Below are 12,639 nucleotides of genomic sequence, written 5' to 3'. Positions count from 1 at the left end.
ACTTCCATTACTATGTTCAATAAAAGTGTAAGAGTGGGCATCCATGTCTTGTTCCTGATCTTAAAGGAAAAACTTTCAGTTTTTCACCATTGAGTATGATGTTAGCTGTGGGCTTGTCATATATGGTCTTTATCATGTTGAGGTATATTTCCTCTATAGCCAGTTTATTGAGACATTTTTAATCATAAATGAATGGTGAATTTTGTCAAATGCTTTTTCAGCATCTATTGAATTGATCATATGATTTTTATACTACATTTTGTTAAGGTGGTATATCACATTGATTTGCAGATGTTGAACCATCCTAGCTTCCCTGGAATAAATCCCACTTGATCATGGTGTATGATCCTATTAATGTATTATTGAATTCAGCTTGCTAATATTTTGTTGAGAATTTTTGCATCTGTGTTCATCATATGAGAAATTATTAATAAGTATAGATATGAAGTGGACAGTTATTTATTTTGGCATTGATTATGCCCACAACAGACCTATGATAGAAAGCAATTGAAACTAAATATGCCCATTTACCTAATAAACTCTTTTTGAGGCATTGATACAGCAAGCCATGTTATAGCATACTCCATTTTAAAGCATTCTATATTTTAAGAAGATTTAATTCTATCTAGGATGTTCAAAACAAAATGCAGGGTGGTAATTTTATAACGTCAAAACAACACCTACATCACAGAAGTATTTTGGAGGATTAAGTCATTCATAGCATCCCTGCCCTTGGGAGAGTTCATAGCAAGGATAGAATAGTGTAGGCAGTTTCATTATGGATGTTTTCTCCTACTTTACTCTATTTAGAGTTGAGCTTCAGTGGTAATACAGAATATTTTCAAGTGCAAAGTTATTTTGATTAACCCAAAAGACAGTTTTTATCCATCACTGTCTAGTTCAATTAATCAATAGATTTTGAACTTAAAATATCATTATTGAAAGCAGAAAAGGAAAGTTATCAAGTATATATGTCCTTTATATAGGTAATATAAGTCTCCAAATACTTGGCATTATGCAAAAATCTTCAACGTAGGGGGCATTAAACTAAGGTGCTTTTGCTAGCCAGTTGTGTAACCTTGGAAAACTAGTTTTGGCTCTTTGAAACTGTTTCTTCATTTTCCAAATAACAAACTTGGGTTAGACTAGTTTTTCTGGCCTACTTCACTATCAGAAGACCTCATTTTACTTGCTGTTGGGGATTCCTAGTTGGGAACCTTCAATTAGCTTTGGTAATCAATTTGAGGATAAATGTACAATATCTATTAGATGTTAGGATGGGATCATGGAATTCCCAGTTTCCTTCCAACTCTAACAGTATATGATCATGACTTATTTGGTGCCTATTGTTCAATCATCAACAGCAATGAATTATGGGGTGCCTATTATTTTACTATATTGGGCTAGGAAAAAGAGATACTTAAAAGCATAAGAGAATTTCTCTTCAGTCAGACTGGGAAGACAGGTAAGATAAATAAAATTAAGGACACAGGTACCCATGTACTGGGTGGGAATGATAACCTAGGGCCAGTGTTTAGGAAGGCCTTCATGGGTGATGCCTGAAAGGGATTAACAAGGTAGAAAGATGGAACTATGGGAAAGAGTGACAAGGTCTTTCCAGATGGGATGCATGGAGTTATCAGAAATACGTGAGCAGGAATATTCAATGCTGTCTTGGAATAATGAGTAGGCCAGTTTGTCTGGAAAGAACTACATTATTGTTTAATGAGTCTTTAATCCCAAATTGTGTTTAGCAGCTTAGCTGTTATTTTAGCAAATCTGGTAGCTATCATTGCTATTTTTAGCCAGCCTGTGGTACATCAGACTGTCCAACTGTTTACGATTACTTTGATCAACCCTAGGGAAACTATTGATTTGTCTCAGAATCTAACACTGACACAGTGGAATAGTCGACAATTATTGAAGCCATATAGTATGCAAATCATTATGGGGTTTCAAGCTGAATTGGAAATGTTCTTGTCCTAAGGGAACAGAGTAGCTGCTATTACAAAATGCCCTCAAGGAAAAAGCAAAACAAAATACCAGACCATACAGCCAATTTAGCACTTAAAAGAATAAACCTTCAAGCAACCTATACTTACAGAAATGATCTTACCCATACCCATGATGGGAATTACTACCTTGGTGCACTGATAAGTCTAAATCTCTAGCTCTGGTCCAGACCCCTTTTCATCCCCATGAGATCTAAGATAATATTTCCTTTATTTTTTCACTCTGCAGATTTTTACCTGTTGTCCTACAAGCATGCCCAACTTTATGCTCCAATAGAATTCATAATTAGAATTCATAAACTCTCCTCAACACACCATTTCTCTCCAAACAAAATATAACAAAAGCAGAACCCACTTTCATTGTCACTACCACCTCAGAAAACCAGCCACCAAAAACTCCAAACCAAACCCATCCTTTCTCTGGCAATTCCCACCTAGGCAAACAGCACTACTTGCCACTACCCAGGTCAGTAACTCTGGTCCCTGGGAGAAAGGCATGAGATGAGGAGGGATTGCATATATGATGTGGGTAGGGATGATCGACCATTACGAGGCTAAAGGACGTGTCTCTCTTGATCACTATATTTCTGTAGTCTCTAACACTTAGTAATAATCCAGTAAATGTTTGGTAAACTAAGTAGAGCTTTTCCAGAAAGTGAAAATTATTGCTTTGTCAAAAGGGATGGACAAATTGATATTCATCTTTTTTTATTTTTCTGGACAGTGTAAATTTTGACCCACAGATTCTTTTTTTTTTTTTTAATTAATTAATTAATTAATCAATTTTTTTATTGAAGGGTAGTTGACACACAGTATTACATTAGTTTCAGGTGTACAACACAGTGATTCAACATTTATATACATGATAATTCTAGGTACCAGCTATCACCATACCAAGTTGTTACAATATTTTGACTATATTCTTTATGCTATACATTACATCCCGGTTACTTATTTATTTTACAATTGGAAGTGTGTTTATATATATATATATATATATTTTTTTTTTGTGAGGGCATCTCTCATATTTATTGATCAAATGGTTGTTAACAACAATAAAATTCTGTATAGGGGAGTCAATGCTCAATGCACAATCATTAATCCACCCCAAGCCTAATTTTCGTCAGTCTCCAATCTTCTGATGCATAACGAACAAGTCCTTACATGGAGTACAAATTCTTACATAGTGAATAAGTTACATGGTGAAGAGTACAAGGGCAGTCATCACAGAAGCTTTCGGTTTTGTTCATGCATTATGAACTATAAACAGTCAGTTCAAATATGAATATTCATTTGATTTTTATACTTGATTTATATGTGGATACCACATTTCTCTCTTTATTATTATTATTTTTAATAAAATGCTCAAGTGGTAGGTAGATACAAGATAAAGGTAGAAAACATAGTTTAGTGTTGTAAGAGAGCAAATGTAGATGATCAGGTGTGTGCCTGTAGACTATGTGTTAATCCGAGCTAGACAAGGGCAATAAAACATCCACGTATGCGGAAGATTTCTCTCAGAACAGGGGGGGGGAGGTTCTAAGCCTCACCTCTGCTGATCCCCATTCTCTCACCTGATGGCCCCCCTGCGACTGTGCCTGTCTTAGGTTGTTCCTCCCTTGAGGAATCTTACCCGTCTCTGGCTAACCAGTCATCTTCCAGGGCCATACAGGGAAATGTAAAGTTGGTAAGTGAGAGAGAAGCCTTATTGTTTGAAAAGGTTAGCTTTTTACTTCTTTGCATATGTATGCCCTGTGGCTTCTATGCCCAGCATTTGTCTTGAGGTGTCTTTACCACTTGGAAGAATTATGATACTCAGTAAATTCGACATGTGGCACGAATTCTATTTAAGGGTTGTAATTAGGTAGGAAGAAGAAAAGCTATAGAAGTAGCAGGAGGAAGAAAACCTGGGAAGATTGATTATTTTTTTGACATATCTTCTTGTAGAGTAACTTCAGCATGGATAGGTTTTTAAACTACTAATTTAATTGTGCGCACACATTAACATAATAGGAGTACAGTTATGTAACCAAAGCATACCTGTAATTACCAGCCATCTCCAGTGAAACCAAGAAAACCAGTTAGGCACCTTAGGCATTTGTGAAAACTTATCTATGATATGGTGGATATTGTCCAACTGAACTTGAACAGTCTGAGAGAATTCAGATAAATTAAAACAACCCGTTCCTGGGGACTGTTCACATCCCATATGTTCTTTTAACAGTAAATAGTCTGTGGTTGTAAGATTTTGGAGTGCTACAATTTGCACTTCTCCTAATTCTTGGTTGAGTTCCAACAGTATAGATCCAGTCAAGTTTGTTGTTTTACTGTATGCACAGGCCAGCTTAGATATCTCCTTCCTCATTCCCATGGCAAGTCGAGGAACTGGTGGGATGAGTGCATCTACAGCTGTGGCAGTGTGTGGATCTTTGTTGGGGTTTTTTTTGCTGATCATCTTCTGTCATGAGTCTTCCCGAGAGTGCTGATGTTGGAAGTTCTTTTTCATATCGTATCTTAGTTGATTTTTGGGGTAGCCAAATTAGGCTTTGATCCTCTGTATAAACACAAACAGACCCTTTGCCTACACTTTTATATGCCCTTTATATCATTGTGTAGAGCTCATTGGAGGTCACCACACAGGAATTGCTTTTTTTTTTTTTTAACATTAATCTACACTTACATGATGAATACTTTGTTTACTAGGCTCACCCCTATACCAGGTCCCCCCTATATACCCCTTTACAGTAACTGTCCATCAGCGTAGCAAAATGTTGCAGAATCACTACTTGTCTTCTCTGTGTTGTACAGCCCTCCCCTCTCTCCCACACCCCTATGGATGCTAATCTTAATACTCCCCTTTTTCTCCCCCCCTTATCCCTCCCTACCCACCCATCCTCCCCAGTCCCTTTCCCTTTGGTACCTGTTAGTCCATTCTTGAGTTCTGTGAGTCTGCTGCTGTTTTGTTCCTTCAGTTTTTCCTTTGTTCTTATACTCCACAGATGAGTGAGATAATTTGGTATTTCTCTTTCTCTGCTTGGCTTGTTTCACTGAGCATAATACCCTCCAGCTCCATCCATGTTGCTGCAAATGGTAGGATTTGCCCTTTTCTTATGGCTGAGTAGTATTCCATTGTGTATATGTACCACCTCTTCTTTATCCATTCATCTATCGATGGACATTTAGGTTGCTTCCAATTCTTTGCTATTGTAAATAGTGCTGTGATAAACATAGGGGTGCACTGATCTTTCTCATACTTGATTGCTGCATTCTTAGGGTAAATTCCTAGGAGTGCAATTCCTGGGTCAAATGGTAAGTCTGTTTTGAGCATTTTGATGTACCTCCATACTGCTTTCCACAATGGTTGAACTAACTTACATTCCCACCAGCAGTGTAGGAGGGTTCCCCTTTCTCCACAGCCTCGCCAACATTTGTTGTTGTTTGTCTTTTGGATGGCAGCCATCCTTACTGGTGTGAGGTGATACCTCATTGTAGTTTTAATTTGCATTTCTCTGATAATTAGCGATGTGGAGCATCTTTTCATGTGTCTGTTGGCCATCTGTATTTCTTTTTTGGAGAACCGTCTGTTCAGTTCCTCTGCCCATTTTTTAATTGGGTTATTTGTTTTTTGTTTGTTGAGGTGTGTGAGCTCTTTATATATTCTGGACATCAAGCCTTAATCGGATGTGTCATTTTTCAAATATATTCTCCCATACTGTAGGGTTCCTTTTTGTTCTATTGATGGTGTCTTTTGCTGTACAGAAGCTTTTCAGCTTAATATAGTCCCACTTATTCATTTTTGCTGTTGTTTTCCTTGCCCGGGGAGATATGTTCAAGAAGAGGTCACTCATGTTTATGTCTAAGAGGTTTTTGCCTATGTTTTTTTCCAAGAGTTTAATGGTTTCGTGACTTACATTCAGGTCTTTGACCCATTTTGAGTTTACTTTTGTATATGGGGTTAGACAATGGTCCAGTTTCATTCTCCTACATGTAGCTGTCCAGTTTTGCCAGCACCATCTGTTGAAGAGACTGTCATTTCGCCATTGTATGTCCATGGCTCCTTTATCAAATATTAATTGACCATATATGTCTGGGTTAATGTCTGGATTCTCTAGTCTGTTCCATTGATCTGTGGCTCCGTTCTTGTGCCAGTACCAAATTGTCTTGATTACTATGGCTTTATAGTAGAGCTTGAATTTGGGGAGTGAGATCTCCCCTACTTTATTCTTCTTTCTTATTCGGCGTCTTTGGTGGTTCCATATGAATTTTTGAATTATTTGTTCCCATTCATTGAAGAATGTTGCTGGTAGTTTCATAGGGATTGCATCAAATCTGTATATTGCTTTGGGCAGGATGGCCATTTTGACGATATTAATTCTTCCTAGCCACGAGCATGGGATGCGTTTCCATCTGTTAGTGTCCACTTTAATTTCTTTTAAGAGTGACTTGTAGTTTTCAGAGTATAAGTCTTTCACTTCTTTGGTTAGGTTTATTCCTAGGTATTTTATTTTTTTTGGTGCAATTGTGAATGGAGTTGTTTTCCTGATTTCTCTTTCTGTTGGTTCATTGTTAGTGTATAGGAAAGCCACAGATTTCTGTGTATTGATTTTGTATCCTGCAACTTTGCTGTATTCTGATATCAGTTCTAGTAGTTTTGGGGTGGAGTCTTTAGGGTTTTTTATGTACAGTATCATGTCATCTGCAAATAGTGACAGTTTAACTTCTTCTTTACCAATCTGGATTCCTTGTATTTTTTTGTTTTGCCTGATTGCCGTGGCTAGGACCTCCAGTACTATGTTAAATAACAGTGACCCACAGATTCTTAAACTGGTACTATTAGTACTTTGGTTCAGTTTCATCAAGGGCTGAATAGACTTCTGCTTACTAGCTTCAAAATCTAATCAGCATTTATTATCAGACTTCTGAGGGAAGTTGTAATAAGAGTTTCGACCGGCAAATTTACAAAGATACTTTTGGAACCCACCTTACTTGTAAATCAGGGATTCTCTGTATTCTATAAATGCTAAGTGAATGTTTCAGATCCTAGACACTGACCATGTACTAAAGAGGGCAAGCTTGTTTTCAGGTTAAGTAAGGGAGAGAACTTTTCAAGATAGCAGATTTATACATAACCTTTAGAATGGACAGGAGTTGGAAATGTAGAGAGAAGGAAGAAGACATTCCAGACGAGAGGAAACTTATGAACAAAAGCAAGAATTAGTGATGAGTACAAGGGCATAGTGAGTAGATGTGTAAGTTTTATAGGGAAGTATCAGAGATATGTAGAAAGTGTGTTAGAGCAGCACTTCAGGAGATTAATCTAGTGGTGATCTGTGGCATGACTGGGAGCTGAGAGAGACCAGAAATGGGAAAATCAATTAAGAGTCTATCATGAATCCTGGCATGAGATAATGGCCTAAACAGAGTAGTACTGGATATACAAAAACTACGGGAAAAGATAACAGGGAATGAGTGATATTTTATTATTTCACAGAGCAGAAATGATATTCTAGGCTTTCTGATTTATAACAAATTCATAAACTTCAGTAAGATATTCTCTGAAATACATCATTGTAAGGTCTTGTATTATTGTATTACTGTTTACATTAAAAAAGTTAAATGATATATAATCACACTGATAGAGTTACCAGTTGAATTTTTCATTATTAAAAAGGCACAGTGACACTTCTATTTCCAGCAAAAAATGTGGATTAGATAACCTGAAAAAGTCTCTAATTACAAGACACTTCAAAATCAGGATTAAATAAAACAGCCCTATACACCAAAAGTGAAGAGTGAATTGAGAACAAATACGGTGTGGTTGTGGTGGAATGTGATATTAGATTGCCCCAGAGAGCTTGTTGTTCTTGTTAACCTAGACCCTTGGGTTGATTACCCCGTGCAAGAACATGAGAGGTCTTGGGCCAGTGTCACATTAGGCACCTCCATAATGCTGAAACCCCCTAAAAGTCATGCCCTCAAAGAAAGCTAGCCTAAATCTGCCTCCTAACACAGGGTGGCAACCAGGAGTCAAGACTTTTCACCTATGCTCTGGGTGGATTGACGCAGTATCCCCTTAGGGTTAATGACCCCAAGCCCTCATGTAGAGTTTTCATTTGAATTAACACCATCAGTAGGCGTCTGGGATTCCCTCACACTGAGAAACAAACCAAAGAATGTGGTCTGGGCTAGGCTAGCATTATTTCTGGATTGCTTAGTAGAAGCAAATGCAAAAGCTTTCTGGGGAAAATATTCTTAGTTGCACATAATTTCCACAAAGGAAGCTGCACAGATAAAAGTAAAAAATACACAAGAAAATAATCTACTATCAGTTAGAGTCAGCAAATACATCCAATAGCATGATTAGATCCCAAGAACTTCAGTTAATGGAAGCATTGGACATATATCACAAAATATATGATTTATGCAACTGTAGACCAGAGAAAAATAAGAAAAGAAGAACAAATTATAAACAAATTCTAAAAAGTATTTTGAGGTCTTATTCTGGTTGAATTGTTTGGGAAAGGAGAGTGATTTGGGCACAAGTAGAGGTTAAGACTAATGGTTAGGAGTTGTCAGCACTTCAAATCATGATGTGCATTGGACTGGTGTGAACTTCCATCCTATTCCATTAATGCTGATATTAAAAATGTCAGATATTTTGGGTGAGGTCTAGTGGCAGGGATCTCCATGAAGTCGTGATAATTTACATCAAATGGGGGAAGAATAGTGGTTGTGAGATTTCTGACCGGTTGGAAGCAAGACCTCAAGGATCAGGTAGAGTGTTGGGGTCATGGTGATGGTGGTGGTGGAGAGGATGGTGGGTGTGGAGGATGGCTGCTGACAAAGACTAGGGTGGTTGTTAAGACCCCGGTCAAGAGGACTTCAGTTTAGGAAGGTATATATCCTAGGAGAGAAATGGGTTACAAAACAAATTGGGAAAGCAGTCCTGTAAGGAAGATTAGGCACATATGAAGAAGAGAGGAAGCAGAGAAGTTGTGCTTCAGGGTTTGAACTATGGGTGCCCTGTATACCAGACTTAGAATGACAAGACTAATCCCAGACCCTACGTACTGATGGGAATGGGGTTTCCAATATGCTGTTAGGCTTGGTCAGAACTTGGTCAGAACTTGAGCAAATTTAGGACCTAAAGTTGGGTGAAGTTCCATGAGACAGGCACTGATAGATCTGATTGTATTTATGTAGCCACTTATCTTTAGACTGTGGCATGCCTTTCAGACTTAAAAAATGAAGACTCTTACACTAGTACTGGGTAATCAAGCAATTGCCATTCCCTTTAATTTACTACAAAATATCATGCAAAATACTTCCTCTTGCACACAATATAGCTTCTATTTCAGTTAATGCTATATCTCAATGAACAGATTTTTAAAATTAAGGTATTATTGATAGACACTCTTATGAAGGTTTCACATGAAAAAACAATGTGGTTACTACATTTATCTATATTATCAAGTCCCCACCCATATCTCATTGCAGTCACTGTCCATCAGTGTAGTAAGATTCCACAGAGTCACTATTTGCCTTCTCTGTGCTACACTGTCTTCCCTGTGACCCCTCACACCATGTGTACTAAACAACATACCCCTCAATCCCCTTCTCCCTCCCTTCCCAACCGCCCCTCTCCTTTGGTAACCACTAGTCCCTTTTTGGAGTCTGTGAGTCTGCTGCTGTTTTGTTTCTTCAGTTTTGCTACATTGTTATACTCCACAAATGAGGGAAATCATTTGGCACTTGTCTTTCTCTGCCTGGCTTATTTCACTGAGCATAATGTCCTCCAGCTTCATCCATGTTGTTGCAAATGGTAGTATTTTTTCTTTCTTATGGCTGAATAGTATTCCATTGTGTATATGTACCACCCTTCTGTATCCATTCTTCTACTTATGGACACTTAGGTTGCTTCCGTATCTTGGTTATTGTAAATAGTGCTGCAATAAACATAGGGGTGCATATGTCTTTTTGAGTCTGAGAAGTTGTATTCTTTGGGTAAATTCCAAGGAGTGGGGTTCCCAGGTCAAATGGTATTTCTATTTTGAGTTTTTTTTGGAACCTCTGTATTGCTTTCCACAATGGTTGAACTAGCTTACATTGTCACCAGCAGTGTAGGAGGGTTCCCCTTTCTCTGCATCGTCACCAGACTTTGTTGTTCTTAGTCTTTTTGATGTTGGCCATCCTAACTGGTGTGAGGTGATATCTCATTGTGGTTTTAATTTGCATTTCCCTGATGATTTATGTTGTGGAGCATCTTTTTATGTGTCTGTTGGCCATCTGAATTTTTTCTTTGGAGAAGTGTCTGTTCATATACTCTGCCCATTTTTTAATTGGGTTATTTGCTTTTTGGGTGTTGAGGCATGTGAGTTCTTTATATATTTTGGATATTAACCCCTTGTTGGATATGTCGTTTACAAATATATTCTCCCATACTACAGGATGCCTTTTTGTTCTGTTGATGCTGTCCTTTACCGTACAGCAGCTTTTTAGATTGATGTAGTCCCATGTGTTCATTTTTGCTTTTGTTTCCCTTGCTCAAGGAGATGCATTCAGGAAGAAGTTGCTCATGTTTATGTTCAGAAGATTTTTGCCTATGTTTTCTTCTAAGAGTTTTATGGTTTCATGACTTACATTCAGGTCTTTGATCCATTTTGAGTTTACTTTAGTGTATGGGGTTAGACAATAATCCAGTTTCATTCTCTTGCATGTAGCTGTCCAGTTTTGCCAGCACGGGTGGTTGAAGAGGCTGTCATTTCCCCATTGTATGTTCATTTCCCCATGGCTCCTTTATTGTATATTAATTGACCATATATGCTTGGGTTTATATCTGGGCTCTCTAGTCTGTTCCATTGGTCTATTGTTCTGTTCTTGTGCCAGTATCAAATTGTCTTGATTACTGTGGCTTTGTAGTACAGTTTGAAGTTGGGGAGTGTAACCCTCCAGCTTTATTCTTCCTTCTCAGGATTGTTTTGGTTATTTGGGGTCTTTTGTGGTTCCATATGAATTTTAGAATGGTTTTCTCTAGTTCATTGAAGAATACTGTTGGTATTTGATAGGAATTGCATTGAATCTGTAGATTGCTTTAGGCAGGATGGCCATTTTAACAATATTAATTCTTCCTATCCATGAGCATGGGATGTGTTTCCATTTATTGGTATCTTCTTTAATTTCTCTCATAAGTGTCTTATAGTTTTCAAAGTATCAGTGTTCACTTCCTTGGTTAGGTTTATTTCTAGGTTATTTTATTCTTTTTGATGTAGTTGTGAATGGAATTGTTTTTCTGATTTCTCCCTCTGCTAGTTCATCATTAGTGTATAGGAATGCAACAGATTTCTGTGTATTAATTTTGTATCCTGCAACTTTGCTGAATTTAGATATTAGATCTAGTAGTTTTGGAGTGGATTCTTTGGGTTTTTTATGTACAATATCATGTCATCTGCAAACAGTGACAGTTTAACTTCTTCCTTACCAATCTGGATGCCCTTTATTTCATTGTGTTGTCTGATTGCCATGGCTAGGACCTCCAAACTACGTTGAATTAAAGTGGAGTGGGCATCCTTGTCTTGTTCCCGATTTTATCAATGAACAAATTTATCCATCCAACTCTTGGCTATCTGGCTTCCACTTTCACTATCATTTCTTTTAAGGTATTTATTAGGAGAAGCACATTTTCCTTTGCTAATAAAGTGTCTTTTGAGGAGGGATTTTTTATTTTTGAAATGAAACTTTAAAGTTTTGAGTTTGGAAGTTTTCTGTCTGAAAGATGGAATCCTAGTTTGCCTGTCCATGGCCTAACTGCCTGCCTTTGTTGCTGCCCATCTCCAGCTTCAGTCCCCATGAGCCCTGGCTGGAGCCGCAGCCTTCTGGAAAGAGCCTGCAGCTGCTGGACTCCCGGGGTGGAGGATCTGCTTCTGAGAACCACAGTGTCTTTCTGACCCTCCTGGGTCAGACCTCTTGGGAACTGTGCTGCCAGATTGCCTGTGAGTTTCCAGTAGTCCTGGACCTTGCCATGCAAATGGCTCTTTGTTCTTCTCTGCTGTCAATGGAGCCCCTGTCTTCCCCAGCTCACCCTCTCACTGGCTCTAGCTAACAAATGCCTGCTCTAGAGCAATTCATCATACTGTTCAGCTGGGATTGTGGTGTCACAACAGTAGGAATACTTTGTGGCAATCTTCCAGAATTAGGAAATTCCATTTTCTGTAAAATAAAAGTAGAATTCTTACATTCTGTGTTTGATGTTGAGGGCAGAGAAGAGGCTAAGGAAAATTTTTTTACAGTGTGCTTCACAATTTCTAAAGTGTATTCCAAGATACATTTCATCCAGAGAAATCCTTTTGGAAAAAAATGATTCATTAAAGAAACTTTAGGTCAGTTGGTTAAAAAAATGTGTAGAAATCTGCATCACATTCTTTCTTATGGAAATTCATATTTCATGGAAGCATGTTAATAGCTCTGAGAAACCTGTTTAATTTTGATTAATCCAATGTTTCCCAAACTTTATGACCTCCATTACGTTTTTTGAATAATACATACTATCATCTTCCAGCACTAGAATGCTGGAGACTGAGCTTTGGAAAACACTAGAATTATCTGCACCTACTGACATTTGCTTAGACTT

Source organism: Manis pentadactyla, chromosome 6 (assembly GCF_030020395.1).
Source record: "Manis pentadactyla isolate mManPen7 chromosome 6, mManPen7.hap1, whole genome shotgun sequence".
Lineage (NCBI taxonomy): Eukaryota > Metazoa > Chordata > Mammalia > Pholidota > Manidae > Manis > Manis pentadactyla.
This window is presented reverse-complemented; position numbering follows the sequence as displayed.